The sequence below is a fragment of the Brachyhypopomus gauderio genome, unplaced genomic scaffold, assembly GCF_052324685.1.
Source record: "Brachyhypopomus gauderio isolate BG-103 unplaced genomic scaffold, BGAUD_0.2 sc92, whole genome shotgun sequence".
Lineage (NCBI taxonomy): Eukaryota > Metazoa > Chordata > Actinopteri > Gymnotiformes > Hypopomidae > Brachyhypopomus > Brachyhypopomus gauderio.
The window spans coordinates 25,824-50,254 of record NW_027506913.1 but is presented as its reverse complement, the minus strand read 5'-3'; the positions used below and the strand labels follow the sequence as shown (position 1 = coordinate 50,254).

Sequence of the window (24,431 nt, the reverse complement as noted above, 5' to 3'; positions counted from 1 at the left end):
TTGTTGAAGACTACTGTAAACAGAAAGTGTCTTTCAGTTGACCAAATCAAATACCTCAACTAATTATCTTGTTGCTGGAAGTCCTTGTCTGTAGTTGTTGCAACATGCATTCTCCCATGACAAGTCACTTTGAGCTTAACTTGGTCTGTGAACCCAGCAAAACAAGACTCAGAAGTGTCTAACGTAGGTTCCATGGTGTAATGGTTAGCACGCTGGACTCTGAATCCAGCAATCCAAGTTCGACTCTCGGTGGAACCTTTCTGCTACATGCTCTTTATCAGGGGTTGTACCAGCTTTCGTTGTTGAAGACTAGTGTAAACAGAAAGTGTCTTTCAGTTGACCAAATCGAATACCTCAACTAAACATCTTGTTGCTGGAAGTCCTTGTCTGTAGTTGTTGCAACTTGCATCCTCTCAAGACAAGTCACTTTGAGCTTAACTTGGTCTGTGAACCCAGCAAAACAGAAGAATCAGAACTTATCTTTTAGGTTCCATGGTGTAATGGTTAGCACTCTGGACTCTGAATCCAGCAATCTGAGTTCAACTCTCAGTGGAACCTTTTGATTCATTAGTGTTGATTCCAGCTTGCAGGTCTTTTCTCCATGCAAGCTCTATCACATGCTTGCGGTCTTTATAATTCCAGCATATTTCATGAATTGTTTTCAGAATTTTTACATGCTTGTTCTTGTGGCAAACAGCTTTCTGATTATCCTAGAATTGGTGAAGTCATTTAAATCCAAATATGCTAGGGTCTCAGGACAGGATGTTTTGCTATGTGTTCAGCAAAACAGTATTCACAAAAGCTAATTTCTTTGGTTGCGTGATGCAGTAGTAAGCACAACAGACTCTGAAATCAACGGCAGAGAAGTTGGAAACCTATTTGCTGGTTCCATGGTGTTAGCATTCTGAACTCTGAATCCAGCAACTCATTTGCTAGAAACAACTTTTGCTGTGGGTTCCATGGTGTAATGGTCAGCACTCTGGACTTTGAATCCAGTGATCCGAGTTCGACTCTCGGTGGAACCTTTCTGCTACATGCTCTTTATCTGGGATTGTACCAGCTTTCATTGTTGAAGACTACTGTAAACAGAAAGTGTCTTTCAGTTGACCAAATCAAATACCTCCACTAATTACCTTGTTGCTGGAAGTCCTTGTCTGTAGTTGTTGCAACCTGCATTCTCCCATGACAAGTCACTTTGAGCTTAACTTGGTCTGTGAACCCAGCAAAACAAGACTCAGAAATGTCTAATGTAGGTTCCATGGTGTAATGGTTAGCACTCTGCACTCTGAATCCAGCAATCCGAGTTCGACTCTCGGTGGAACCTTGCTGCTACATGCTCTTTATCTGGGGTTGTACCAGCTTTCGTTGTTGAAGACTAGTGTAAACAGAAAGTGTCTTTCAGTTGACCAAATCAAATACCTCAACTAATTATCTTGTTGCTGGAAGTCCTTGTCTGTAGTTCTTGCAACATGCATTCTCCCATGACAAGTCACTTTGAGCTTAACTTGGTCTGTGAACCCAGCAAAACAAGACTCAGAAGTGTCTCATGTAGGTTCCATGGTGTAATGGTTAGCACTCTGGACTCTGAATCCAGCAATCCGAGTTCGACTCTCGGTGGAACCTTTCTGCTACATGCTCTTTATCTGGGATTGTACCAGCTTTCATTGTTGAAGACTACTGTAAACAGAAAGTGTCTTTCAGTTGACCAAATCAAATACCTCAACTAAACATCTTGTTGCTGGAAGTCCTTGTCTGTAGTTGTTGCAACATGCATTCTCCCATGACAAGTCACTTTGAGCTTAACTTGGTCTGTGAACCAAGCAAAACAAGACTCAGAAGGGTCTAACGTAGGTTCCATGGTGTAATGGTTAGCACGCTGGACTCTGAATCCAGCAATCTGAGTTCAACTCTCAGTGGAACCTTTTGATTCATTAGTGTTGATTCCAGCTTGCAGGTCTTTTCTCCATGCAAGCTCTATCACATGCTTGCGGTCTATATAATTCCAGCATATTTCATGAATTGTTTTCAGAATTTTTACATGCTTGTTCTTGTGGCAAACAGCTTTCTGATTATCCTAGAATTGGTGAAGTCATTTAAATCCAAATATGCTAGGGTCTCAGGACAGGATGTTTTGCTATGTGTTCAGCAAAACAGTATTCACAAAAGCTAATTTCTTTGGTTGCGTGATGCAGTAGTAAGCACAACAGACTCTGAAATCAACGACAGAGCAGTTGGAAACCTATTTGCTGTTTCCATGGTGTTAGCATTCTGGACTCTGAATCCAGCAACTCATTTGCTAGAAACAACTTTTGCTGTGGGTTCCATGGTGTATTGGTCAGCACTCTGGACTTTGAATCCAGTGATCCGAGTTCGACTCTCGGTGGAACCTTTCTACTACATACTCTTTATCTGGGATTGTACCAGCTTTCATTGTTGAAGACTACTGTAAACAGAAAGTGTCTTTCAGTTGACCAAATCAAATACCTCAACTAATTATCTTGTTGCTGGAAGTCCTTGTCTGTAGTTGTTGCAACCTGCATTCTCCCATGACAAGTCACTTTGAGCTTAACTTGGTCTGTGAACCGAGCAAAACAAGACTCAGAAGTGTCTAACGTAGGTTCCATGGTGTAATGGTTAGCACTCTGGACTCTGAATCCAGCAATCCGAGTTCAACTCTCGGTGGAACCTTTCTGCTACATGCTCTTTATCTGGGATTGTACCTGCTTTCATTGTTGAAGACTACTGTAAACAGAAAGTGTCTTTCAGTTGACCAAATCGAATACCTCAACTAAATATCTTGTTGCTGGAAGTCCTTGTCTGTAGTTGTTGCAACTTGCATCCTCTCAAGACAAGTCACTTTGAGCTTAACTTGGTCTGTGAACCCAGCAAAACAGAAGAATCAGAACTTATCTTTTAGGTTCCATGGTGTAATGGTTAGCACTCTGGACTCTGAATCCAGCAATCTGAGTTCAACTCTCAGTGGAACCTTTTGATTCATTAGTGTTGATTCCAGCTTGCAGGTCTTTTCTCCATGCAAGCTCTATCACATGCTTGCGGTCTTTATAATTCCAGCATATTTCATGAATTGTTTTCAGAATTTTTACATGCTTGTTCTTGTGGCAAACAGCTTTCTGATTATCCTAGAATTGGTGAAGTCATTTAAATCCAAATATGCTAGGGTCTCAGGACAGGATGTTTTGCTATGTGTTCAGCAAAACAGTATTCACAAAAGCTAATTTCTTTGGTTGCGTGATGCAGTAGTAAGCACAACAGACTCTGAAATCAACGGCAGAGAAGTTGAAAACCTATTTGCTGGTTCCATGGTGTTAGCATTCTGGACTCTGAATCCAGCAACTCATTTGCTAGAAACAACTTTTGCCGTGGGTTCCATGGTGTAATGGTCAGCACTCTGGACTTTGAATCCTGTGATCCGAGTTCGACTCTCGGTGGAACCTTTCTACTACATACTCTTTATCTGGGATTGTACCAGCTTTCATTGTTGAAGACTACTGTAAACAGAAAGTGTCTTTCAGTTGACCAAATCAAATACCTCAACTAATTATCTTGTTGCTGGAAGTCCTTGTCTGTAGTTGTTGCAACATGCATTCTCCCATGACAAGTCACTTTGAGCTTAACTTGGTCTGTGAACCAAGCAAAACAAGACTCAGAAGTGTCTAACGTAGGTTCCATGGTGTAATGGTTAGCACGCTGGACTCTGAATCCAGCAATCCAAGTTCGACTCTCGGTGGAACCTTTCTGCTACATGCTCTTTATCAGGGGTTGTACCAGCTTTCGTTGTTGAAGACTAGTGTAAACAGAAAGTGTCTTTCAGTTGACCAAATCGAATACCTCAACTAAACATCTTGTTGCTGGAAGTCCTTGTCTGTAGTTGTTGCAACTTGCATCCTCTCAAGACAAGTCACTTTGAGCTTAACTTGGTCTGTGAACCCAGCAAAACAGAAGAATCAGAACTTATCTTTTAGGTTCCATGGTGTAATGGTTAGCACTCTGGACTCTGAATCCAGCAATCTGAGTTCAACTCTCAGTGGAACCTTTTGATTCATTAGTGTTGATTCCAGCTTGCAGGTCTTTTCTCCATGCAAGCTCTATCACATGCTTGCGGTCTTTATAATTCCAGCATTTTTCATGAATTGTTTTCAGAATTTTTACATGCTTGTTCTTGTGGCAAACAGCTTTCTGATTATCCTAGAATTGGTGAAGTCATTTAAATCCAAATATGCTAGGGTCTCAGGACAGGATGTTTTGCTATGTGTTCAGCAAAACAGTATTCACAAAAGCTAATTTCTTTGGTTGCGTGATGCAGTAGTAAGCACAACAGACTCTGAAATCAACGGCAGAGAAGTTGAAAACCTATTTGCTGGTTCCATGGTGTTAGCATTCTGGACTCTGAATCCAGCAACTCATTTGCTAGAAACAACTTTTGCCGTGGGTTCCATGGTGTAATGGTCAGCACTCTGGACTTTGAATCCTGTGATCCGAGTTCGACTCTCGGTGGAACCTTTCTACTACATACTCTTTATCTGGGATTGTACCAGCTTTCATTGTTGAAGACTACTGTAAACAGAAAGTGTCTTTCAGTTGACCAAATCAAATACCTCAACTAATTATCTTGTTGCTGGAAGTCCTTGTCTGTAGTTGTTGCAACATGCATTCTCCCATGACAAGTCACTTTGAGCTTAACTTGGTCTGTGAACCAAGCAAAACAAGACTCAGAAGTGTCTAACGTAGGTTCCATGGTGTAATGGTTAGCACGCTGGACTCTGAATCCAGCAATCCAAGTTCGACTCTCGGTGGAACCTTTCTGCTACATGCTTTGTACCAGCTTTCGTTGTTGAAGACTAGTGTAAACAGAAAGTGTCTTTCAGTTGACCAAATCGAATACCTCAACTAAACATCTTGTTGCTGGAAGTCCTTGTCTGTAGTTGTTGCAACTTGCATCCTCTCAAGACAAGTCACTTTGAGCTTAACTTGGTCTGTGAACCCAGCAAAACAGAAGAATCAGAACTTATCTTTTAGGTTCCATGGTGTAATGGTTAGCACTCTGGACTCTGAATCCAGCAACCTGAGTTCAACTCTCAGTGGAACCTTTTGATTTATTAGTGTTGATTCCAGCTTGCAGGTCTTTTCTCCATGCAAGCTCTATCACATGCTTGCGGTCTTTATAATTCCAGCATTTTTCATGAATTGTTTTCAGAATTTTTACATGCTTGTTCTTGTGGCAAACAGCTTTCTGATTATCCTAGAATTGGTGAAGTCATTTAAATCCAAATATGCTAGGGTCTCAGGACAGGATGTTTTGCTATGTGTTCAGCAAAACAGTATTCACAAAAGCTAATTTCTTTGGTTGCGTGATGCAGTAGTAAGCACAACAGACTCTGAAATCAACGGCAGAGAAGTTGGAAACCTATTTGCTGGTTCCATGGTGTTAGCATTCTGAACTCTGAATCCAGCAACTCATTTGCTAGAAACAACTTTTGCTGTGGGTTCCATGGTGTAATGGTCAGCACTCTGGACTTTGAATCCAGTGATCCGAGTTCGACTCTCGGTGGAACCTTTCTGCTACATGCTCTTTATCTGGGATTGTACCAGCTTTCATTGTTGAAGACTACTGTAAACAGAAAGTGTCTTTCAGTTGACCAAATCAAATACCTCCACTAATTACCTTGTTGCTGGAAGTCCTTGTCTGTAGTTGTTGCAACCTGCATTCTCCCATGACAAGTCACTTTGAGCTTAACTTGGTCTGTGAACCCAGCAAAACAAGACTCAGAAATGTCTAATGTAGGTTCCATGGTGTAATGGTTAGCTCTCTGGACTCTGAATCCAGCAATCCGAGTTCGACTCTCGGTGGAACCTTTCTGCTACATGCTCTTTATCTGGGGTTGTACCAGCTTTCGTTGTTGAAGACTAGTGTAAACAGAAAGTGTCTTTCAGTTAACCAAATCAAATACCTCAACTAATTATGTTGTTGCTGGAAGTCCTTGTCTGTAGTTGTTGCAACATGCATTCTCCCATGACAAGTCACTTTGAGCTTAACTTGGTCTGTGAACCCAGCAAAACAAGACTCAGAAGTGTCTCATGTAGGTTCCATGGTGTAATGGTTAGCACTCTGGACTCTGAATCCAGCAATCCGAGTTCGACTCTCGGTGGAACCTTTCTGCTACATGCTCTTTATCTGGGATTGTACCAGCTTTCATTGTTGAAGACTACTGTAAACAGAAAGTGTCTTTCAGTTGACCAAATCAAATACCTCCACTAATTACCTTGTTGCTGGAAGTCCTTGTCTGTAGTTGTTGCAACCTGCATTCTCCCATGACAAGTCACTTTGAGCTTAACTTGGTCTGTGAACCCAGCAAAACGACTCAGAAATGTCTAATGTAGGTTCCATGGTGTAATGGTTAGCACTCTGGACTCTGAATCCAGCAATCCGAGTTCGACTCTCGGTGGAACCTTTCTGCTACATGCTCTTTATCTGGGGTTGTACCAGCTTTCGTTGTTGAAGACTAGTGTAAACAGAAAGTGTCTTTCAGTTGACCAAATCAAATACCTCAACTAATTATCTTGTTGCTGGAAGTCCTTGTCTGTAGTTGTTGCAACATGCATTCTCCCATGACAAGTCACTTTGAGCTTAACTTGGTCTGTGAACCCAGCAAAACAAGACTCAGAAGTGTCTCATGTAGGTTCCATGGTGTAATGGTTAGCACTCTGGACTCTGAATCCAGCAATCCGAGTTCGACTCTCGGTGGAACCTTTCTGCTACATGCTCTTTATCTGGGATTGTACCAGCTTTCATTGTTGAAGACTACTGTAAACAGAAAGTGTCTTTCAGTTGACCAAATCGAATACCTCAACTAAATATCTTGTTGCTGGAAGTCCTTGTCTGTAGTTGTTGCAACTTGCATCCTCTCAAGACAAGTCACTTTGAGCTTAACTTGGTCTGTGAACCCAGCAAAACAGAAGAATCAGAACTTATCTTTTAGGTTCCATGGTGTAATGGTTAGCACTCTGGACTCTGAATCCAGCAATCTGAGTTCAACTCTCAGTGGAACCTTTTGATTCATTAGTGTTGATTCCAGCTTGCAGGTCTTTTCTCCATGCAAGCTCTATCACATGCTTGCGGTCTTTATAATTCCAGCATATTTCATGAATTGTTTTCAGAATTTTTACATGCTTGTTCTTGTGGCAAACAGCTTTCTGATTATCCTAGAATTGGTGAAGTCATTTAAATCCAAATATGCTAGGGTCTCAGGACAGGATGTTTTGCTATGTGTTCAGCAAAACAGTATTCACAAAAGCTAATTTCTTTGGTTGCGTGATGCAGTAGTAAGCACAACAGACTCTGAAATCAACGGCAGAGAAGTTGGAAACCTATTTGCTGGTTCCATGGTGTTAGCATTCTGGACTCTGAATCCAGCAACTCATTTGCTAGAAACAACTTTTGCTGTGGGTTCCATGGTGTATTGGTCAGCACTCTGGACTTTGAATCCAGTGATCCGAGTTCGACTCTCGGTGGAACCTTTCTACTACATACTCTTTATCTGGGATTGTACCAGCTTTCATTGTTGAAGACTACTGTAAACAGAAAGTGTCTTTCAGTTGACCAAATCAAATACCTCAACTAATTATCTTGTTGCTGGAAGTCCTTGTCTGTAGTTGTTGCAACCTGCATTCTCCCATGACAAGTCACTTTGAGCTTAACTTGGTCTGTGAACCGAGCAAAACAAGACTCAGAAGTGTCTAACGTAGGTTCCATGGTGTAATGGTTAGCACTCTGGACTCTGAATCCAGCAATCCGAGTTCGACTCTCGGTGGAACCTTTCTGCTACATGCTCTTTATCTGGGATTGTACCAGCTTTCATTGTTGAAGACTACTGTAAACAGAAAGTGTCTTTCAGTTGACCAAATCGAATACCTCAACTAAATATCTTGTTGCTGGAAGTCCTTGTCTGTAGTTGTTGCAACTTGCATCCTCTCAAGACAAGTCACTTTGAGCTTAACTTGGTCTGTGAACCCAGCAAAACAGAAGAATCAGAACTTATCTTTTAGGTTCCATGGTGTAATGGTTAGCACTCTGGACTCTGAATCCAGCAATCTGAGTTCAACTCTCAGTGGAACCTTTTGATTCATTAGTGTTGATTCCAGCTTGCAGGTCTTTTCTCCATGCAAGCTCTATCACATGCTTGCGGTCTTTATAATTCCAGCATATTTCATGAATTGTTTTCAGAATTTTTACATGCTTGTTCTTGTGGCAAACAGCTTTCTGATTATCCTAGAATTGGTGAAGTCATTTAAATCCAAATATGCTAGGGTCTCAGGACAGGATGTTTTGCTATGTGTTCAGCAAAACAGTATTCACAAAAGCTAATTTCTTTGGTTGCGTGATGCAGTAGTAAGCACAACAGACTCTGAAATCAACGGCAGAGAAGTTGGAAACCTATTTGCTGGTTCCATGGTGTTAGCATTCTGGACTCTGAATCCAGCAACTCATTTGCTAGAAACAACTTTTGCCGTGGGTTCCATGGTGTAATGGTCAGCACTCTGGACTTTGAATCCTGTGATCCGAGTTCGACTCTCGGTGGAACCTTTCTACTACATACTCTTTATCTGGGATTGTACCAGCTTTCATTGTTGAAGACTACTGTAAACAGAAAGTGTCTTTCAGTTGACCAAATCAAATACCTCAACTAATTATCTTGTTGCTGGAAGTCCTTGTCTGTAGTTGTTGCAACATGCATTCTCCCATGACAAGTCACTTTGAGCTTAACTTGGTCTGTGAACCCAGCAAAACAAGACTCAGAAGTGTCTAACGTAGGTTCCATGGTGTAATGGTTAGCACGCTGGACTCTGAATCCAGCAATCCAAGTTCGACTCTCGGTGGAACCTTTCTGCTACATGCTCTTTATCAGGGGTTGTACCAGCTTTCGTTGTTGAAGACTAGTGTAAACAGAAAGTGTCTTTCAGTTGACCAAATCGAATACCTCAACTAAACATCTTGTTGCTGGAAGTCCTTGTCTGTAGTTGTTGCAACTTGCATCCTCTCAAGACAAGTCACTTTGAGCTTAACTTGGTCTGTGAACCCAGCAAAACAGAAGAATCAGAACTTATCTTTTAGGTTCCATGGTGTAATGGTTAGCACTCTGGACTCTGAATCCAGCAATCTGAGTTCAACTCTCAGTGGAACCTTTTGATTCATTAGTGTTGATTCCAGCTTGCAGGTCTTTTCTCCATGCAAGCTCTATCACATGCTTGCGGTCTTTATAATTCCAGCATTTTTCATGAATTGTTTTCAGAATTTTTACATGCTTGTTCTTGTGGCAAACAGCTTTCTGATTATCCTAGAATTGGTGAAGTCATTTAAATCCAAATATGCTAGGGTCTCAGGACAGGATGTTTTGCTATGTGTTCAGCAAAACAGTATTCACAAAAGCTAATTTCTTTGGTTGCGTGATGCAGTAGTAAGCACAACAGACTCTGAAATCAACGGCAGAGAAGTTGGAAACCTATTTGCTGGTTCCATGGTGTTAGCATTCTGAACTCTGAATCCAGCAACTCATTTGCTAGAAACAACTTTTGCTGTGGGTTCCATGGTGTAATGGTCAGCACTCTGGACTTTGAATCCAGTGATCCGAGTTCGACTCTCGGTGGAACCTTTCTGCTACATGCTCTTTATCTGGGATTGTACCAGCTTTCATTGTTGAAGACTACTGTAAACAGAAAGTGTCTTTCAGTTGACCAAATCAAATACCTCCACTAATTACCTTGTTGCTAGAAGTCCTTGTCTGTAGTTGTTGCAACCTGCATTCTCCCATGACAAGTCACTTTGAGCTTAACTTGGTCTGTGAACCCAGCAAAACAAGACTCAGAAATGTCTAATGTAGGTTCCATGGTGTAATGGTTAGCACTCTGGACTCTGAATCCAGCAATCCGAGTTCGACTCTCGGTGGAACCTTTCTGCTACATGCTCTTTATCTGGGGTTGTACCAGCTTTCGTTGTTGAAGACTAGTGTAAACAGAAAGTGTCTTTCAGTTAACCAAATCAAATACCTCAACTAATTATCTTGTTGCTGGAAGTCCTTGTCTGTAGTTGTTGCAACATGCATTCTCCCATGACAAGTCACTTTGAGCTTAACTTGGTCTGTGAACCCAGCAAAACAAGACTCAGAAGTGTCTCATGTAGGTTCCATGGTGTAATGGTTAGCACTCTGGACTCTGAATCCAGCAATCCGAGTTCGACTCTCGGTGGAACCTTTCTGCTACATGCTCTTTATCTGGGATTGTACCAGCTTTCATTGTTGAAGACTACTGTAAACAGAAAGTGTCTTTCAGTTGACCAAATCAAATACCTCCACTAATTACCTTGTTGCTGGAAGTCCTTGTCTGTAGTTGTTGCAACCTGCATTCTCCCATGACAAGTCACTTTGAGCTTAACTTGGTCTGTGAACCCAGCAAAACGACTCAGAAATGTCTAATGTAGGTTCCATGGTGTAATGGTTAGCACTCTGGACTCTGAATCCAGCAATCCGAGTTCGACTCTCGGTGGAACCTTTCTGCTACATGCTCTTTATCTGGGGTTGTACCAGCTTTCGTTGTTGAAGACTAGTGTAAACAGAAAGTGTCTTTCAGTTGACCAAATCAAATACCTCAACTAATTATCTTGTTGCTGGAAGTCCTTGTCTGTAGTTGTTGCAACATGCATTCTCCCATGACAAGTCACTTTGAGCTTAACTTGGTCTGTGAACCCAGCAAAACAAGACTCAGAAGTGTCTCATGTAGGTTCCATGGTGTAATGGTTAGCACTCTGGACTCTGAATCCAGCAATCCGAGTTCGACTCTCGGTGGAACCTTTCTGCTACATGCTCTTTATCTGGGATTGTACCAGCTTTCATTGTTGAAGACTACTGTAAACAGAAAGTGTCTTTCAGTTGACCAAATCGAATACCTCAACTAAATATCTTGTTGCTGGAAGTCCTTGTCTGTAGTTGTTGCAACTTGCATCCTCTCAAGACAAGTCACTTTGAGCTTAACTTGGTCTGTGAACCCAGCAAAACAGAAGAATCAGAACTTATCTTTTAGGTTCCATGGTGTAATGGTTAGCACTCTGGACTCTGAATCCAGCAATCTGAGTTCAACTCTCAGTGGAACCTTTTGATTCATTAGTGTTGATTCCAGCTTGCAGGTCTTTTCTCCATGCAAGCTCTATCACATGCTTGCGGTCTTTATAATTCCAGCATATTTCATGAATTGTTTTCAGAATTTTTACATGCTTGTTCTTGTGGCAAACAGCTTTCTGATTATCCTAGAATTGGTGAAGTCATTTAAATCCAAATATGCTAGGGTCTCAGGACAGGATGTTTTGCTATGTGTTCAGCAAAACAGTATTCACAAAAGCTAATTTCTTTGGTTGCGTGATGCAGTAGTAAGCACAACAGACTCTGAAATCAACGGCAGAGAAGTTGGAAACCTATTTGCTGGTTCCATGGTGTTAGCATTCTGGACTCTGAATCCAGCAACTCATTTGCTAGAAACAACTTTTGCTGTGGGTTCCATGGTGTATTGGTCAGCACTCTGGACTTTGAATCCAGTGATCCGAGTTCGACTCTCGGTGGAACCTTTCTACTACATACTCTTTATCTGGGATTGTACCAGCTTTCATTGTTGAAGACTACTGTAAACAGAAAGTGTCTTTCAGTTGACCAAATCAAATACCTCAACTAATTATCTTGTTGCTGGAAGTCCTTGTCTGTAGTTGTTGCAACCTGCATTCTCCCATGACAAGTCACTTTGAGCTTAACTTGGTCTGTGAACCGAGCAAAACAAGACTCAGAAGTGTCTAACGTAGGTTCCATGGTGTAATGGTTAGCACTCTGGACTCTGAATCCAGCAATCCGAGTTCGACTCTCGGTGGAACCTTTCTGCTACATGCTCTTTATCTGGGATTGTACCAGCTTTCATTGTTGAAGACTACTGTAAACAGAAAGTGTCTTTCAGTTGACCAAATCGAATACCTCAACTAAATATCTTGTTGCTGGAAGTCCTTGTCTGTAGTTGTTGCAACTTGCATCCTCTCAAGACAAGTCACTTTGAGCTTAACTTGGTCTGTGAACCCAGCAAAACAGAAGAATCAGAACTTATCTTTTAGGTTCCATGGTGTAATGGTTAGCACTCTGGACTCTGAATCCAGCAATCTGAGTTCAACTCTCAGTGGAACCTTTTGATTCATTAGTGTTGATTCCAGCTTGCAGGTCTTTTCTCCATGCAAGCTCTATCACATGCTTGCGGTCTTTATAATTCCAGCATATTTCATGAATTGTTTTCAGAATTTTTACATGCTTGTTCTTGTGGCAAACAGCTTTCTGATTATCCTAGAATTGGTGAAGTCATTTAAATCCAAATATGCTAGGGTCTCAGGACAGGATGTTTTGCTATGTGTTCAGCAAAACAGTATTCACAAAAGCTAATTTCTTTGGTTGCGTGATGCAGTAGTAAGCACAACAGACTCTGAAATCAACGGCAGAGAAGTTGGAAACCTATTTGCTGGTTCCATGGTGTTAGCATTCTGGACTCTGAATCCAGCAACTCATTTGCTAGAAACAACTTTTGCCGTGGGTTCCATGGTGTAATGGTCAGCACTCTGGACTTTGAATCCTGTGATCCGAGTTCGACTCTCGGTGGAACCTTTCTACTACATACTCTTTATCTGGGATTGTACCAGCTTTCATTGTTGAAGACTACTGTAAACAGAAAGTGTCTTTCAGTTGACCAAATCAAATACCTCAACTAATTATCTTGTTGCTGGAAGTCCTTGTCTGTAGTTGTTGCAACATGCATTCTCCCATGACAAGTCACTTTGAGCTTAACTTGGTCTGTGAACCCAGCAAAACAAGACTCAGAAGTGTCTAACGTAGGTTCCATGGTGTAATGGTTAGCACGCTGGACTCTGAATCCAGCAATCCAAGTTCGACTCTCGGTGGAACCTTTCTGCTACATGCTCTTTATCAGGGGTTGTACCAGCTTTCGTTGTTGAAGACTAGTGTAAACAGAAAGTGTCTTTCAGTTGACCAAATCGAATACCTCAACTAAACATCTTGTTGCTGGAAGTCCTTGTCTGTAGTTGTTGCAACTTGCATCCTCTCAAGACAAGTCACTTTGAGCTTAACTTGGTCTGTGAACCCAGCAAAACAGAAGAATCAGAACTTATCTTTTAGGTTCCATGGTGTAATGGTTAGCACTCTGGACTCTGAATCCAGCAATCTGAGTTCAACTCTCAGTGGAACCTTTTGATTCATTAGTGTTGATTCCAGCTTGCAGGTCTTTTCTCCATGCAAGCTCTATCACATGCTTGCGGTCTTTATAATTCCAGCATATTTCATGAATTGTTTTCAGAATTTTTACATGCTTGTTCTTGTGGCAAACAGCTTTCTGATTATCCTAGAATTGGTGAAGTCATTTAAATCCAAATATGCTAGGGTCTCAGGACAGGATGTTTTGCTATGTGTTCAGCAAAACAGTATTCACAAAAGCTAATTTCTTTGGTTGCGTGATGCAGTAGTAAGCACAACAGACTCTGAAATCAACGGCAGAGAAGTTGGAAACCTATTTGCTGGTTCCATGGTGTTAGCATTCTGAACTCTGAATCCAGCAACTCATTTGCTAGAAACAACTTTTGCTGTGGGTTCCATGGTGTAATGGTCAGCACTCTGGACTTTGAATCCAGTGATCCGAGTTCGACTCTCGGTGGAACCTTTCTGCTACATGCTCTTTATCTGGGATTGTACCAGCTTTCATTGTTGAAGACTACTGTAAACAGAAAGTGTCTTTCAGTTGACCAAATCAAATACCTCCACTAATTACCTTGTTGCTGGAAGTCCTTGTCTGTAGTTGTTGCAACCTGCATTCTCCCATGACAAGTCACTTTGAGCTTAACTTGGTCTGTGAACCCAGCAAAACAAGACTCAGAAATGTCTAATGTAGGTTCCATGGTGTAATGGTTAGCACTCTGCACTCTGAATCCAGCAATCCGAGTTCGACTCTCGGTGGAACCTTTCTGCTACATGCTCTTTATCTGGGGTTGTACCAGCTTTCGTTGTTGAAGACTAGTGTAAACAGAAAGTGTCTTTCAGTTGACCAAATCAAATACCTCAACTAATTATCTTGTTGCTGGAAGTCCTTGTCTGTAGTTGTTGCAACATGCATTCTCCCATGACAAGTCACTTTGAGCTTAACTTGGTCTGTGAACCCAGCAAAACAAGACTCAGAAGTGTCTCATGTAGGTTCCATGGTGTAATGGTTAGCACTCTGGACTCTGAATCCAGCAATCCGAGTTCGACTCTCGGTGGAACCTTTCTGCTACATGCTCTTTATCTGGGATTGTACCAGCTTTCATTGTTGAAGACTACTGTAAACAGAAAGTGTCTTTCAGTTGACCAAATCGAATACCTCAACTAAACATCTTGTTGCTGGAAGTCCTTGTCTGTAGTTGTTGCAACCTGCATCCTCTCAAGACAAGTCACTTTGAGCTTAACTTGGTCTGTGAACCCAGCAAAACAAGACTCAGAAATGTCTAATGTAGGTTCCATGGTGTAATGGTTAGCACTCTGGACTCTGAATCCAGCAACCTGAGTTCAACTCTCAGTGGAACCTTTTGATTCATTAGTGTTGATTCCAGCTTGCAGGTCTTTTCTCCATGCAAGCTCTATCACATGCTTGCGGTCTATATAATTCCAGCATATTTCATGAATTGTTTTCAGAATTTTTACATGCTTGTTCTTGTGGCAAACAGCTTTCTGATTATCCTAGAATTGGTGAAGTCATTTAAATCCAAATATGCTAGGGTCTCAGGACAGGATGTTTTGCTATGTGTTCAGCAAAACAGTATTCACAAAAGCTAATTTCTTTGGTTGCGTGATGCAGTAGTAAGCACAACAGACTCTGAAATCAACGACAGAGAAGTTGGAAACCTATTTGCTGTTTCCATGGTGTTAGCATTCTGGACTCTGAATCCAGCAACTCATTTGCTAGAAACAACTTTTGCTGTGGGTTCCATGGTGTATTGGTCAGCACTCTGGACTTTGAATCCAGTGATCCGATTTCGACTCTCGGTGGAACCTTTCTACTACATACTCTTTATCTGGGATTGTACCAGCTTTCATTGTTGAAGACTACTGTAAACAGAAAGTGTCTTTCAGTTGACCAAATCAAATACCTCAACTAATTATCTTGTTGCTGGAAGTCCTTGTCTGTAGTTGTTGCAACCTGCATTCTCCCATGACAAGTCACTTTGAGCTTAACTTGGTCTGTGAACCGAGCAAAACAAGACTCAGAAGTGTCTAACGTAGGTTCCATGGTGTAATGGTTAGCACTCTGGACTCTGAATCCAGCAATCCGAGTTCGACTCTCGGTGGAACCTTTCTGCTACATGCTCTTTATCTGGGATTGTACCAGCTTTCATTGTTGAAGACTACTGTAAACAGAAAGTGTCTTTCAGTTGACCAAATCGAATACCTCAACTAAATATCTTGTTGCTGGAAGTCCTTGTCTGTAGTTGTTGCAACTTGCATCCTCTCAAGACAAGTCACTTTGAGCTTAACTTGGTCTGTGAACCCAGCAAAACAGAAGAATCAGAACTTATCTTTTAGGTTCCATGGTGTAATGGTTAGCACTCTGGACTCTGAATCCAGCAATCTGAGTTCAACTCTCAGTGGAACCTTTTGATTCATTAGTGTTGATTCCAGCTTGCAGGTCTTTTCTCCATGCAAGCTCTATCACATGCTTGCGGTCTTTATAATTCCAGCATATTTCATGAATTGTTTTCAGAATTTTTACATGCTTGTTCTTGTGGCAAACAGCTTTCTGATTATCCTAGAATTGGTGAAGTCATTTAAATCCAAATATGCTAGGGTCTCAGGACAGGATGTTTTGCTATGTGTTCAGCAAAACAGTATTCACAAAAGCTAATTTCTTTGGTTGCGTGATGCAGTAGTAAGCACAACAGACTCTGAAATCAACGGCAGAGAAGTTGGAAACCTATTTGCTGGTTCCATGGTGTTAGCATTCTGGACTCTGAATCCAGCAACTCATTTGCTAGAAACAACTTTTGCCGTGGGTTCCATGGTGTAATGGTCAGCACTCTGGACTTTGAATCCTGTGATCCGAGTTCGACTCTCGGTGGAACCTTTCTGCTACATGCTCTTTATCTGGGATTGTACCAGCTTTCATTGTTGAAGACTACTGTAAACAGAAAGTGTCTTTCAGTTGACCAAATCAAATACCTCAACTAAACATCTTGTTGCTGGAAGTCCTTGTCTGTAGTTGTTGCAACCTGCATCCTCTCAAGACAAGTCACTTTGAGCTTAACTTGGTCTGTGAACCCAGCAAAACAAGACTCAGAAATGTCTAATGTAGGTTCCATGGTGTAATGGTTAGCACTCTGTACTCTGAATCCAGCAACCTGAGTTCAACTCTCAGTGGAACCTTTTGATTCATTAGTGTTGATTCCAGCTTGCAGGTCTTTTCTCCATGCAAGCTCTATCACATGCTTGCGGTCTATATAATTCCAGCATATTTCATGAATTGTTTTCAGAATTTTTACATGCTTGTTCTTGTGGCAAACAGCTTTCTGATTATCCTAGAATTGGTGAAGTCATTTAAATCCAAATATGCTAGGGTCTCAGGACAGGATGTTTTGCTATGTGTTCAGCAAAACAGTATTCACAAAAGCTAATTTCTTTGGTTACGTGATGCAGTAGTAAGCACAACAGACTCTGAAATCAACGGCAGAGAAGTTGGAAACCTATTTGCTGTTTCCATGGTGTTAGCATTCTGGACTCTGAATCCAGCAACTCATTTGCTAGAAACAACTTTTGCTGTGGGTTCCATGGTGTAATGGTCAGCACTCTGGACTTTGAATCCAGTGATCCGAGTTCGACTCTCGGTGGAACCTTTCTGCTACATGCTCTTTATCTGGGATTGTACCAGCTTTCATTGTTGAAGACTACTGTAAACAGAAAGTGTCTTTCAGTTGACCAAATCGAATACCTCAACTAAATATCTTGTTGCTGGAAGTCCTTGTCTGTAGTTGTTGCAACCTGCATCCTCTCAAGACAAGTCACTTTGAGCTTAACTTGGTCTGTGAACCCAGCAAAACAAGACTCAGAAATGTCTAATGTAGGTTCCATGGTGTAATGGTTAGCACTCTGGACTCTGAATCCAGCAATCTGAGTTCAACTCTCAGTGGAACCTTTTGATTCATTAGTGTTGATTCCAGCTTGCAGGTCTTTTCTCCATGCAAGCTCTATCACATGCTTGCGGTCTATATAATTCCAGCATATTTCATGAATTGTTTTCAGAATTTTTACATGCTTGTTCTTGTGGCAAACAGCTTTCTGATTATCCTAGAATTGGTGAAGTCATTTAAATCCAAATATGCTAGGGTCTCAGGACAGGATGTTTTGCTATGTGTTCAGCAAAACAGTATTCACAAAAGCTAATTTCTTTGGTTGCGTGATGCAGTAGTAAGCACAACAGACTCTGAAATCAACGACAGAGAAGTTGGAAACCTATTTGCTGTTTCCATGGTGTTAGCATTCTGGACTCTGAATCCAGCAACTCATTTGCTAGAAACAACTTTTGCTGTGGGTTCCATGGTGTAATGGTCAGCACTCTGGACTTTGAATCCAGTGATCCGAGTTCGACTCTCGGTGGAACCTTTCTGCTACATGCTCTTTATCTGGGATTGTACCAGCTTTCATTGTTGAAGACTACTGTAAACAGAAAGTGTCTTTCAGTTGACCAAATCAAATACCTCAACTAATTATCTTGTTGCTGGAAGTCCTTGTCTGTAGTTGTTGCAACCTGCATTCTCCCATGACAAGTCACTTTGAGCTTAACTTGGTCTGTGAACCGAGCAAAACAAGACTCAGAAGTGTCTAACGTAGGTTCCATGATGTAATGGTTAGCACTCTGGACTCTGAATCCAGCAATCCGAGTTCGACTCTCGGTGGAACCTTTCTGCTACATGCTCTTTATCTGGGATTGTACCAGCTTTCATTGTTGAAGACTACTGTAAACAGAAAGTGTCTTTCAGTTGACCAAATCGAATACCTCAACTAAATATCTTGTTGCTGGAAGTCCTTGTCTGTAGTTGTTGCAACTTGCATCCTCTCAAGACAAGTCACTTTGAGCTTAACTTGGTCTTTGAACCCAGCAAAACAGAAGAATCAGAACTTATCTTTTAGGTTCCATGGTGTAATGGTTAGCACTCTGGACTCTGAATCCAGCAATCTGAGTTCAACTCTCAGTGGAACCTTTTGATTCATTAGTGTTGATTCCAGCTTGCAGGTCTTTTCTCCATGCAAGCTCTATCACATGCTTGCGGTCTATATAATTCCAGCATATTTCATGAATTGTTTTCAGAATTTTTACATGCTTGTTCTTGTGGCAAACAGCTTTCTGATTATCCTAGAATTGGTGAAGTCATTTAAATCCAAATATGCTAGGGTCTCAGGACAGGATGTTTTGCTATGTGTTCAGAAAAACAGTATTCACAAAAGCTAATTTCTTTGGTTGCGTGATGCAGTAGTAAGCACAACAGACTCTGAAATCAATGGCAGAGAAGTTGGAAACCTATTTGCTGGTTCCATGGTGTTAGCATTCTGGACTCTGAATCCAGCAACTCATTTGCTAGAAACAACTTTTGCTGTGGGTTCCATGGTGTAATGGTCAGCACTCTGGACTTTGAATCCAGTGATCCGAGTTCGACTCTCGGTGGAACCTTTCTGCTACATGCTCTTTATCTGGGATTGTACCAGCTTTCATTGTTGAAGACTACTGTAAACAGAAAGTGTCTTTCAGTTGACCAAATCAAATACCTCAACTAATTATCTTGTTGCTGGAAGTCCTTGTCTGTAGTTGTTGCAACCTGCATTCTCCCATGACAAGTCACTTTGAGCTTAACTTGGTCTGTGAACCGAGCAAAACAAGACTCAGAAGTGTCTAACGTAGGTTCCATGGTGTAATGGTTAGCACTCTGGACTCTGAATCCAGCAATCCGAGTTCGACTCTCGGTGGAACCTTTCTGCTACATGCTCTTTATCTGGGATTGTACCAGCTTTCATTGTTGAAGACTACTGTAAACAGAAAGTGTCTTTCAGTTGACCAAATCGAATACCTCAACTAAATATCTTGTTGCTGGAAGTCCTTGTCTGTAGTTGTTGCAACTTGCATCCTCTCAAGACAAGTCACTTTGAGCTTAACTTGGTCTGTGAACCCAGCAAAACAGAAGAATCAGAACTTATCTTTTAGGTTCCATGGTGTAATGGTTAGCACTCTGGACTCTGAATCCAGCAATCTGAGTTCAACTCTCAGTGGAACCTTTTGATTCATTAGTGTTGATTCCAGCTTGCAGGTCTTTTCTCCATGCAAGCTCTATCACATGCTTGCGGTCTATATAATTCCAGCATATTTCATGAATTGTTTTCAGAATTTTTACATGCTTGTTCTTGTGGCAAACAGCTTTCTGATTATCCTAGAATTGGTGAAGTCATTTAAATCCAAATATGCTAGGGTCTCAGGACAGGATGTTTTGCTATGTGTTCAGCAAAACAGTATTCACAAAAGCTAATTTCTTTGGTTGCGTGATGCAGTAGTAAGCACAACAGACTCTGAAATCAACGGCAGAGAAGTTGGAAACCTATTTGCTGTTTCCATGGTGTTAGCATTCTGGACTCTGAATCCAGCAACTCATTTGCTAGAAACAACTTTTGCTGTGGGTTCCATGGTGTAATGGTCAGCACTCTGGACTTTGAATCCAGTGATCCGAGTTCGACTCTCGGTGGAACCTTTCTGCTACATGCTCTTTATCTGGGATTGTACCAGCTTTCATTGTTGAAGACTACTGTAAACAGAAAGTGTCTTTCAGTTGACCAAATCAAATACCTCTACTAATTATCTTGTTGCTGGAAGTCCTTGTCTGTAGTTGTTGCAACCTGCATTCTCCCATGACAAGTCACTTTGAGCTTAACTTGGTCTGTGAACCCAGCAAAACAAGACTCAGAAATGTCTAATGTAGGTTCCATGGTGTATTGGTTAGCACTCTGGACTCTGAATCCAGCAATCCGAGTTCGACTCTCGGTGGAACCTTTCTGCTACATGCTCTTTATCTGGGATTGTACCAGCTTTCATTGTTGAAGACTACTGTAAACAGAAAGTGTCTTTCAGTTGACCAAATCGAATACCTCAACTAAATATCTTGTTGCTGGAAGTCCTTGTCTGTAGTTGTTGCAACTTGCATCCTCTCAAGACAAGTCACTTTGAGCTTAACTTGGTCTGTGAACCCAGCAAAACAGAAGAATCAGAACTTATCTTTTAGGTTCCATGGTGTAATGGTTAGCACTCTGGACTCTGAATCCAGCAATCTGAGTTCAACTCTCAGTGGAACCTTTTGATTCATTAGTGTTGATTCCAGCTTGCAGGTCTTTTCTCCATGCAAGCTCTATCACATGCTTGCGGTCTATATAATTCCAGCATATTTCATGAATTGTTTTCAGAATTTTTACATGCTTGTTCTTGTGGCAAACAGCTTTCTGATTATCCTAGAATTGGTGAAGTCATTTAAATCCAAATATGCTAGGGTCTCAGGACAGGATGTTTTGCTATGTGTTCAGCAAAACAGTATTCACAAAAGCTAATTTCTTTGGTTGCGTGATGCAGTAGTAAGCACAACAGACTCTGAAATCAACGGCAGAGAAGTTGGAAACCTATTTGCTGTTTCCATGGTGTTAGCATTCTGGACTCTGAATCCAGCAACTCATTTGCTAGAAACAACTTTTGCTGTGGGTTCCTTGGTGTAATGGTCAGCACTCTGGACTTTGAATCCAGTGATCCGAGTTCGACTCTCGGTGGAACCTTTCTGCTACATGCTCTTTATCTGGGATTGTACCAGCTTTCATTGTTGAAGACTACTGTAAACAGAAAGTGTCTTTCAGTTGACCAAATCAAATACCTCTACTAATTATCTTGTTGCTGGAAGTCCTTGTCTGTAGTTGTTGCAACCTGCATTCTCCCATGACAAGTCACTTTGAGCTTAACTTGGTCTGTGAACCCAGCAAAACAAGACTCAGAAATGTCTAATGTAGGTTCCATGGTGTATTGGTTAGCACTCTGGACTCTGAATCCAGCAATCCGAGTTCGACTCTCGGTGGAACCTTTCTGCTACATGCTCTTTATCTGGGGTTGTACCAGCTTTCATTGTTGAAGACTACTGTAAACAGAAAGTGTCTTTCAGTTGACCAAATCAAATACCTCAACTAATTATCTTGTTGCTGGAAGTCCTTGTCTGTAGTTGTTGCAACATGCATTCTCCCATGACAAGTCACTTTGAGCTTAACTTGGTCTGTGAACCCAGCAAAACAAGACTCAGAAGTGTCTCATGTAGGTTCCATGGTGTAATGGTTAGCACTCTGGACTCTGAATCCAGCAATCCGAGTTCGACTCTCGGTGGAACCTTTCTGCTACATGCTCTTTATCTGGGATTGTACCAGCTTTCATTGTTGAAGACTACTGTAAACAGAAAGTGTCTTTCAGTTGACCAAATCGAATACCTCAACTAAATATCTTGTTGCTGGAAGTCCTTGTCTGTAGTTGTTGCAACTTGCATCCTCTCAAGACAAGTCACTTTGAGCTTAACTTGGTCTGTGAACCCAGCAAAACAGAAGAATCAGAACTTATCTTTTAGGTTCCATGGTGTAATGGTTAGCACTCTGGACTCTGAATCCAGCAATCTGAGTTCAACTCTCAGTGGAACCTTTTGATTCATTAGTGTTGATTCCAGCTTGCAGGTCTTTTCTCCATGCAAGCTCTATCACATGCTTGCGGTCTATATAATTCCAGCATATTTCATGAATTGTTTTCAGAATTTTTACATGCTTGTTCTTGTGGCAAACAGCTTTCTGATTATCCTAGAATTGGTGAAGTCATTTAAATCCAAATATGCTAGGGTCTCAGGACAGGATGTTTTGCTATGTGTTCAGCAAAACAGTATTCACAAAAGCTAATTTCTTTGGTTGCGTGATGCAGTAGTAAGCACAACAGACTCTGAAATCAACGGCAGAGAAGTTGGAAACCTATTTGCTGTTTCCATGGTGTTAGCATTCTGGACTCTGAATCCAGCAACTCATTTGCTAGAAACAACTTTTGCTGTGGGTTCCATGGTGTAATGGTCAGCACTCTGGACTTTGAATCCAGTGATCCGAGTTCGACTCTCGGTGGAACCTTTCTGCTACATGCTCTTTATCTGGGATTGTACCAGCTTTCATTGTTGAAGACTACTGTAAACAGAAAGTGTCTTTCAGTTGACCAAATCGAATACCTCAACTAAATATCTTGTTGCTGGAAGTCCTTGTCTGTAGTTGTTGCAACCTGCATCCTCTCAAGACAAGTCACTTTGAGCTTAACTTGGTCTGTGAACCCAGCAAAACAAGACTCAGAAATGTCTAATGTAGGTTCCATGGTGTAATGGTTAGCACTCTGGACTCTGAATCCAGCAATCTGAGTTCAACTCTCAGTGGAACCTTTTGATTCATTAGTGTTGATTCCAGCTTGCAGGTCTTTTCTCCATGCAAGCTCTATCACATGCTTGCGGTCTATATAATTCCAGCATATTTCATGAATTGTTTTCAGAATTTTTACATGCTTGTTCTTGTGGCAAACAGCTTTCTGATTATCCTAGAATTGGTGAAGTCATTTAAATCCAAATATGCTAGGGTCTCAGGACAGGATGTTTTGCTATGTGTTCAGCAAAACAGTATTCACAAAAGCTAATTTCTTTGGTTGCGTGATGCAGTAGTAAGCACAACAGACTCTGAAATCAACGACAGAGAAGTTGGAAACCTATTTGCTGTTTCCATGGTGTTAGCATTCTGGACTCTGAATCCAGCAACTCATTTGCTAGAAACAACTTTTGCTGTGGGTTCCATGGTGTATTGGTCAGCACTCTGGACTTTGAATCCAGTGATCCGAGTTCGACTCTCGGTGGAACCTTTCTACTACATACTCTTTATCTGGGATTGTACCAGCTTTCATTGTTGAAGACTACTGTAAACAGAAAGTGTCTTTCAGTTGACCAAATCAAATACCTCAACTAATTATCTTGTTGCTGGAAGTCCTTGTCTGTAGTTGTTGCAACCTGCATTCTCCCATGACAAGTCACTTTGAGCTTAACTTGGTCTGTGAACCGAGCAAAACAAGACTCAGAAGTGTCTAACGTAGGTTCCATGGTGTAATGGTTAGCACTCTGGACTCTGAATCCAGCAATCCGAGTTCGACTCTCGGTGGAACCTTTCTGCTACATGCTCTTTATCTGGGATTGTACCAGCTTTCATTGTTGAAGACTACTGTAAACAGAAAGTGTCTTTCAGTTGACCAAATCGAATACCTCAACTAAATATCTTGTTGCTGGAAGTCCTTGTCTGTAGTTGTTGCAACTTGCATCCTCTCAAGACAAGTCACTTTGAGCTTAACTTGGTCTGTGAACCCAGCAAAACAGAAGAATCAGAACTTATCTTTTAGGTTCCATGGTGTAATGGTTAGCACTCTGGACTCTGAATCCAGCAATCTGAGTTCAACTCTCAGTGGAACCTTTTGATTCATTAGTGTTGATTCCAGCTTGCAGGTCTTTTCTCCATGCAAGCTCTATCACATGCTTGCGGTCTATATAATTCCAGCATATTTCATGAATTGTTTTCAGAATTTTTACATGCTTGTTCTTGTGGCAAACAGCTTTCTGATTATCCTAGAATTGGTGAAGTCATTTAAATCCAAATATGCTAGGGTCTCAGGACAGGATGTTTTGCTATGTGTTCAGCAAAACAGTATTCACAAAAGCTAATTTCTTTGGTTGCGTGATGCAGTAGTAAGCACAACAGACTCTGAAATCAACGGCAGAGAAGTTGGAAACCTATTTGCTGTTTCCATGGTGTTAGCATTCTGGACTCTGAATCCAGCAACTCATTTGCTAGAAACAACTTTTGCTGTGGGTTCCATGGTGTAATGGTCAGCACTCTGGACTTTGAATCCAGTGATCCGAGTTCGACTCTCGGTGGAACCTTTCTGCTACATGCTCTTTATCTGGGATTGTACCAGCTTTCATTGTTGAAGACTACTGTAAACAGAAAGTGTCTTTCAGTTGACCAAATCGAATACCTCAACTAAATATCTTGTTGCTGGAAGTCCTTGTCTGTAGTTGTTGCAACCTGCATCCTCTCAAGACAAGTCACTTTGAGCTTAACTTGGTCTGTGAACCCAGCAAAACAAGACTCAGAAATGTCTAATGTAGGTTCCATGGTGTAATGGTTAGCACTCTGGACTCTGAATCCAGCAATCTGAGTTCAACTCTCAGTGGAACCTTTTGATTCATTAGT

At 41.3% G+C, this 24,431-nt stretch overlaps 58 non-coding genes across 58 annotated transcripts; all 58 read left to right on the top strand.

The window, feature by feature from the left end:
* Positions 1–486: 486 nt before the first annotated feature.
* On the top strand, positions 487–558 carry trnaq-cug (transfer RNA glutamine (anticodon CUG)). The gene has a single exon. It is a non-coding gene; the product is annotated as a tRNA-Gln (tRNA).
* Positions 559–953: 395 nt separating this feature from the next.
* On the top strand, positions 954–1,025 carry trnaq-uug (transfer RNA glutamine (anticodon UUG)). Its single transcript has one exon. It is a non-coding gene; the product is annotated as a tRNA-Gln (tRNA).
* Positions 1,026–1,551: 526 nt separating this feature from the next.
* On the top strand, positions 1,552–1,623 carry trnaq-cug (transfer RNA glutamine (anticodon CUG)). Its single transcript has one exon. It is a non-coding gene; the product is annotated as a tRNA-Gln (tRNA).
* A 227-nt stretch (positions 1,624–1,850) lies between these two features.
* On the top strand, positions 1,851–1,922 carry trnaq-cug (transfer RNA glutamine (anticodon CUG)). The gene has a single exon. It is a non-coding gene; the product is annotated as a tRNA-Gln (tRNA).
* Positions 1,923–2,317: 395 nt separating this feature from the next.
* trnaq-uug (transfer RNA glutamine (anticodon UUG)) lies at positions 2,318–2,389 on the top strand. Its single transcript has one exon. It is a non-coding gene; the product is annotated as a tRNA-Gln (tRNA).
* A 227-nt stretch (positions 2,390–2,616) lies between these two features.
* Positions 2,617–2,688, top strand: trnaq-cug (transfer RNA glutamine (anticodon CUG)). Its single transcript has one exon. It is a non-coding gene; the product is annotated as a tRNA-Gln (tRNA).
* Positions 2,689–2,916: 228 nt separating this feature from the next.
* trnaq-cug (transfer RNA glutamine (anticodon CUG)) lies at positions 2,917–2,988 on the top strand. The gene has a single exon. It is a non-coding gene; the product is annotated as a tRNA-Gln (tRNA).
* A 395-nt stretch (positions 2,989–3,383) lies between these two features.
* On the top strand, positions 3,384–3,455 carry trnaq-uug (transfer RNA glutamine (anticodon UUG)). The gene has a single exon. It is a non-coding gene; the product is annotated as a tRNA-Gln (tRNA).
* A 527-nt stretch (positions 3,456–3,982) lies between these two features.
* Positions 3,983–4,054, top strand: trnaq-cug (transfer RNA glutamine (anticodon CUG)). The gene has a single exon. It is a non-coding gene; the product is annotated as a tRNA-Gln (tRNA).
* Positions 4,055–4,449: 395 nt separating this feature from the next.
* Positions 4,450–4,521, top strand: trnaq-uug (transfer RNA glutamine (anticodon UUG)). Its single transcript has one exon. It is a non-coding gene; the product is annotated as a tRNA-Gln (tRNA).
* Positions 4,522–5,036: 515 nt separating this feature from the next.
* trnaq-cug (transfer RNA glutamine (anticodon CUG)) lies at positions 5,037–5,108 on the top strand. Its single transcript has one exon. It is a non-coding gene; the product is annotated as a tRNA-Gln (tRNA).
* Positions 5,109–5,503: 395 nt separating this feature from the next.
* Positions 5,504–5,575, top strand: trnaq-uug (transfer RNA glutamine (anticodon UUG)). Its single transcript has one exon. It is a non-coding gene; the product is annotated as a tRNA-Gln (tRNA).
* A 526-nt stretch (positions 5,576–6,101) lies between these two features.
* trnaq-cug (transfer RNA glutamine (anticodon CUG)) lies at positions 6,102–6,173 on the top strand. Its single transcript has one exon. It is a non-coding gene; the product is annotated as a tRNA-Gln (tRNA).
* A 225-nt stretch (positions 6,174–6,398) lies between these two features.
* Positions 6,399–6,470, top strand: trnaq-cug (transfer RNA glutamine (anticodon CUG)). The gene has a single exon. It is a non-coding gene; the product is annotated as a tRNA-Gln (tRNA).
* A 227-nt stretch (positions 6,471–6,697) lies between these two features.
* trnaq-cug (transfer RNA glutamine (anticodon CUG)) lies at positions 6,698–6,769 on the top strand. The gene has a single exon. It is a non-coding gene; the product is annotated as a tRNA-Gln (tRNA).
* A 228-nt stretch (positions 6,770–6,997) lies between these two features.
* Positions 6,998–7,069, top strand: trnaq-cug (transfer RNA glutamine (anticodon CUG)). The gene has a single exon. It is a non-coding gene; the product is annotated as a tRNA-Gln (tRNA).
* A 395-nt stretch (positions 7,070–7,464) lies between these two features.
* Positions 7,465–7,536, top strand: trnaq-uug (transfer RNA glutamine (anticodon UUG)). The gene has a single exon. It is a non-coding gene; the product is annotated as a tRNA-Gln (tRNA).
* Positions 7,537–7,763: 227 nt separating this feature from the next.
* Positions 7,764–7,835, top strand: trnaq-cug (transfer RNA glutamine (anticodon CUG)). Its single transcript has one exon. It is a non-coding gene; the product is annotated as a tRNA-Gln (tRNA).
* Positions 7,836–8,063: 228 nt separating this feature from the next.
* On the top strand, positions 8,064–8,135 carry trnaq-cug (transfer RNA glutamine (anticodon CUG)). The gene has a single exon. It is a non-coding gene; the product is annotated as a tRNA-Gln (tRNA).
* Positions 8,136–8,530: 395 nt separating this feature from the next.
* On the top strand, positions 8,531–8,602 carry trnaq-uug (transfer RNA glutamine (anticodon UUG)). The gene has a single exon. It is a non-coding gene; the product is annotated as a tRNA-Gln (tRNA).
* A 527-nt stretch (positions 8,603–9,129) lies between these two features.
* On the top strand, positions 9,130–9,201 carry trnaq-cug (transfer RNA glutamine (anticodon CUG)). The gene has a single exon. It is a non-coding gene; the product is annotated as a tRNA-Gln (tRNA).
* Positions 9,202–9,596: 395 nt separating this feature from the next.
* Positions 9,597–9,668, top strand: trnaq-uug (transfer RNA glutamine (anticodon UUG)). Its single transcript has one exon. It is a non-coding gene; the product is annotated as a tRNA-Gln (tRNA).
* Positions 9,669–9,895: 227 nt separating this feature from the next.
* trnaq-cug (transfer RNA glutamine (anticodon CUG)) lies at positions 9,896–9,967 on the top strand. Its single transcript has one exon. It is a non-coding gene; the product is annotated as a tRNA-Gln (tRNA).
* A 227-nt stretch (positions 9,968–10,194) lies between these two features.
* Positions 10,195–10,266, top strand: trnaq-cug (transfer RNA glutamine (anticodon CUG)). Its single transcript has one exon. It is a non-coding gene; the product is annotated as a tRNA-Gln (tRNA).
* Positions 10,267–10,491: 225 nt separating this feature from the next.
* Positions 10,492–10,563, top strand: trnaq-cug (transfer RNA glutamine (anticodon CUG)). The gene has a single exon. It is a non-coding gene; the product is annotated as a tRNA-Gln (tRNA).
* Positions 10,564–10,790: 227 nt separating this feature from the next.
* On the top strand, positions 10,791–10,862 carry trnaq-cug (transfer RNA glutamine (anticodon CUG)). Its single transcript has one exon. It is a non-coding gene; the product is annotated as a tRNA-Gln (tRNA).
* Positions 10,863–11,090: 228 nt separating this feature from the next.
* trnaq-cug (transfer RNA glutamine (anticodon CUG)) lies at positions 11,091–11,162 on the top strand. The gene has a single exon. It is a non-coding gene; the product is annotated as a tRNA-Gln (tRNA).
* A 395-nt stretch (positions 11,163–11,557) lies between these two features.
* Positions 11,558–11,629, top strand: trnaq-uug (transfer RNA glutamine (anticodon UUG)). The gene has a single exon. It is a non-coding gene; the product is annotated as a tRNA-Gln (tRNA).
* A 227-nt stretch (positions 11,630–11,856) lies between these two features.
* Positions 11,857–11,928, top strand: trnaq-cug (transfer RNA glutamine (anticodon CUG)). Its single transcript has one exon. It is a non-coding gene; the product is annotated as a tRNA-Gln (tRNA).
* Positions 11,929–12,156: 228 nt separating this feature from the next.
* trnaq-cug (transfer RNA glutamine (anticodon CUG)) lies at positions 12,157–12,228 on the top strand. The gene has a single exon. It is a non-coding gene; the product is annotated as a tRNA-Gln (tRNA).
* A 395-nt stretch (positions 12,229–12,623) lies between these two features.
* trnaq-uug (transfer RNA glutamine (anticodon UUG)) lies at positions 12,624–12,695 on the top strand. The gene has a single exon. It is a non-coding gene; the product is annotated as a tRNA-Gln (tRNA).
* Positions 12,696–13,222: 527 nt separating this feature from the next.
* On the top strand, positions 13,223–13,294 carry trnaq-cug (transfer RNA glutamine (anticodon CUG)). The gene has a single exon. It is a non-coding gene; the product is annotated as a tRNA-Gln (tRNA).
* A 395-nt stretch (positions 13,295–13,689) lies between these two features.
* On the top strand, positions 13,690–13,761 carry trnaq-uug (transfer RNA glutamine (anticodon UUG)). The gene has a single exon. It is a non-coding gene; the product is annotated as a tRNA-Gln (tRNA).
* Positions 13,762–14,287: 526 nt separating this feature from the next.
* On the top strand, positions 14,288–14,359 carry trnaq-cug (transfer RNA glutamine (anticodon CUG)). The gene has a single exon. It is a non-coding gene; the product is annotated as a tRNA-Gln (tRNA).
* Positions 14,360–14,586: 227 nt separating this feature from the next.
* trnaq-cug (transfer RNA glutamine (anticodon CUG)) lies at positions 14,587–14,658 on the top strand. Its single transcript has one exon. It is a non-coding gene; the product is annotated as a tRNA-Gln (tRNA).
* A 395-nt stretch (positions 14,659–15,053) lies between these two features.
* trnaq-uug (transfer RNA glutamine (anticodon UUG)) lies at positions 15,054–15,125 on the top strand. Its single transcript has one exon. It is a non-coding gene; the product is annotated as a tRNA-Gln (tRNA).
* Positions 15,126–15,352: 227 nt separating this feature from the next.
* trnaq-cug (transfer RNA glutamine (anticodon CUG)) lies at positions 15,353–15,424 on the top strand. Its single transcript has one exon. It is a non-coding gene; the product is annotated as a tRNA-Gln (tRNA).
* Positions 15,425–15,652: 228 nt separating this feature from the next.
* Positions 15,653–15,724, top strand: trnaq-cug (transfer RNA glutamine (anticodon CUG)). The gene has a single exon. It is a non-coding gene; the product is annotated as a tRNA-Gln (tRNA).
* Positions 15,725–16,119: 395 nt separating this feature from the next.
* On the top strand, positions 16,120–16,191 carry trnaq-uug (transfer RNA glutamine (anticodon UUG)). Its single transcript has one exon. It is a non-coding gene; the product is annotated as a tRNA-Gln (tRNA).
* A 694-nt stretch (positions 16,192–16,885) lies between these two features.
* On the top strand, positions 16,886–16,957 carry trnaq-uug (transfer RNA glutamine (anticodon UUG)). The gene has a single exon. It is a non-coding gene; the product is annotated as a tRNA-Gln (tRNA).
* A 227-nt stretch (positions 16,958–17,184) lies between these two features.
* trnaq-cug (transfer RNA glutamine (anticodon CUG)) lies at positions 17,185–17,256 on the top strand. The gene has a single exon. It is a non-coding gene; the product is annotated as a tRNA-Gln (tRNA).
* Positions 17,257–17,651: 395 nt separating this feature from the next.
* Positions 17,652–17,723, top strand: trnaq-uug (transfer RNA glutamine (anticodon UUG)). Its single transcript has one exon. It is a non-coding gene; the product is annotated as a tRNA-Gln (tRNA).
* A 527-nt stretch (positions 17,724–18,250) lies between these two features.
* Positions 18,251–18,322, top strand: trnaq-cug (transfer RNA glutamine (anticodon CUG)). Its single transcript has one exon. It is a non-coding gene; the product is annotated as a tRNA-Gln (tRNA).
* A 395-nt stretch (positions 18,323–18,717) lies between these two features.
* trnaq-uug (transfer RNA glutamine (anticodon UUG)) lies at positions 18,718–18,789 on the top strand. The gene has a single exon. It is a non-coding gene; the product is annotated as a tRNA-Gln (tRNA).
* Positions 18,790–19,016: 227 nt separating this feature from the next.
* On the top strand, positions 19,017–19,088 carry trnaq-cug (transfer RNA glutamine (anticodon CUG)). The gene has a single exon. It is a non-coding gene; the product is annotated as a tRNA-Gln (tRNA).
* Positions 19,089–19,316: 228 nt separating this feature from the next.
* trnaq-cug (transfer RNA glutamine (anticodon CUG)) lies at positions 19,317–19,388 on the top strand. The gene has a single exon. It is a non-coding gene; the product is annotated as a tRNA-Gln (tRNA).
* A 395-nt stretch (positions 19,389–19,783) lies between these two features.
* Positions 19,784–19,855, top strand: trnaq-uug (transfer RNA glutamine (anticodon UUG)). The gene has a single exon. It is a non-coding gene; the product is annotated as a tRNA-Gln (tRNA).
* Positions 19,856–20,382: 527 nt separating this feature from the next.
* Positions 20,383–20,454, top strand: trnaq-cug (transfer RNA glutamine (anticodon CUG)). Its single transcript has one exon. It is a non-coding gene; the product is annotated as a tRNA-Gln (tRNA).
* Positions 20,455–20,849: 395 nt separating this feature from the next.
* trnaq-uug (transfer RNA glutamine (anticodon UUG)) lies at positions 20,850–20,921 on the top strand. Its single transcript has one exon. It is a non-coding gene; the product is annotated as a tRNA-Gln (tRNA).
* Positions 20,922–21,447: 526 nt separating this feature from the next.
* Positions 21,448–21,519, top strand: trnaq-cug (transfer RNA glutamine (anticodon CUG)). Its single transcript has one exon. It is a non-coding gene; the product is annotated as a tRNA-Gln (tRNA).
* Positions 21,520–21,747: 228 nt separating this feature from the next.
* On the top strand, positions 21,748–21,819 carry trnaq-cug (transfer RNA glutamine (anticodon CUG)). The gene has a single exon. It is a non-coding gene; the product is annotated as a tRNA-Gln (tRNA).
* A 395-nt stretch (positions 21,820–22,214) lies between these two features.
* On the top strand, positions 22,215–22,286 carry trnaq-uug (transfer RNA glutamine (anticodon UUG)). Its single transcript has one exon. It is a non-coding gene; the product is annotated as a tRNA-Gln (tRNA).
* A 227-nt stretch (positions 22,287–22,513) lies between these two features.
* On the top strand, positions 22,514–22,585 carry trnaq-cug (transfer RNA glutamine (anticodon CUG)). The gene has a single exon. It is a non-coding gene; the product is annotated as a tRNA-Gln (tRNA).
* A 395-nt stretch (positions 22,586–22,980) lies between these two features.
* trnaq-uug (transfer RNA glutamine (anticodon UUG)) lies at positions 22,981–23,052 on the top strand. The gene has a single exon. It is a non-coding gene; the product is annotated as a tRNA-Gln (tRNA).
* A 227-nt stretch (positions 23,053–23,279) lies between these two features.
* trnaq-cug (transfer RNA glutamine (anticodon CUG)) lies at positions 23,280–23,351 on the top strand. Its single transcript has one exon. It is a non-coding gene; the product is annotated as a tRNA-Gln (tRNA).
* Positions 23,352–23,579: 228 nt separating this feature from the next.
* trnaq-cug (transfer RNA glutamine (anticodon CUG)) lies at positions 23,580–23,651 on the top strand. The gene has a single exon. It is a non-coding gene; the product is annotated as a tRNA-Gln (tRNA).
* A 395-nt stretch (positions 23,652–24,046) lies between these two features.
* On the top strand, positions 24,047–24,118 carry trnaq-uug (transfer RNA glutamine (anticodon UUG)). The gene has a single exon. It is a non-coding gene; the product is annotated as a tRNA-Gln (tRNA).
* A 227-nt stretch (positions 24,119–24,345) lies between these two features.
* trnaq-cug (transfer RNA glutamine (anticodon CUG)) lies at positions 24,346–24,417 on the top strand. The gene has a single exon. It is a non-coding gene; the product is annotated as a tRNA-Gln (tRNA).
* Positions 24,418–24,431: the final 14 nt, after the last annotated feature.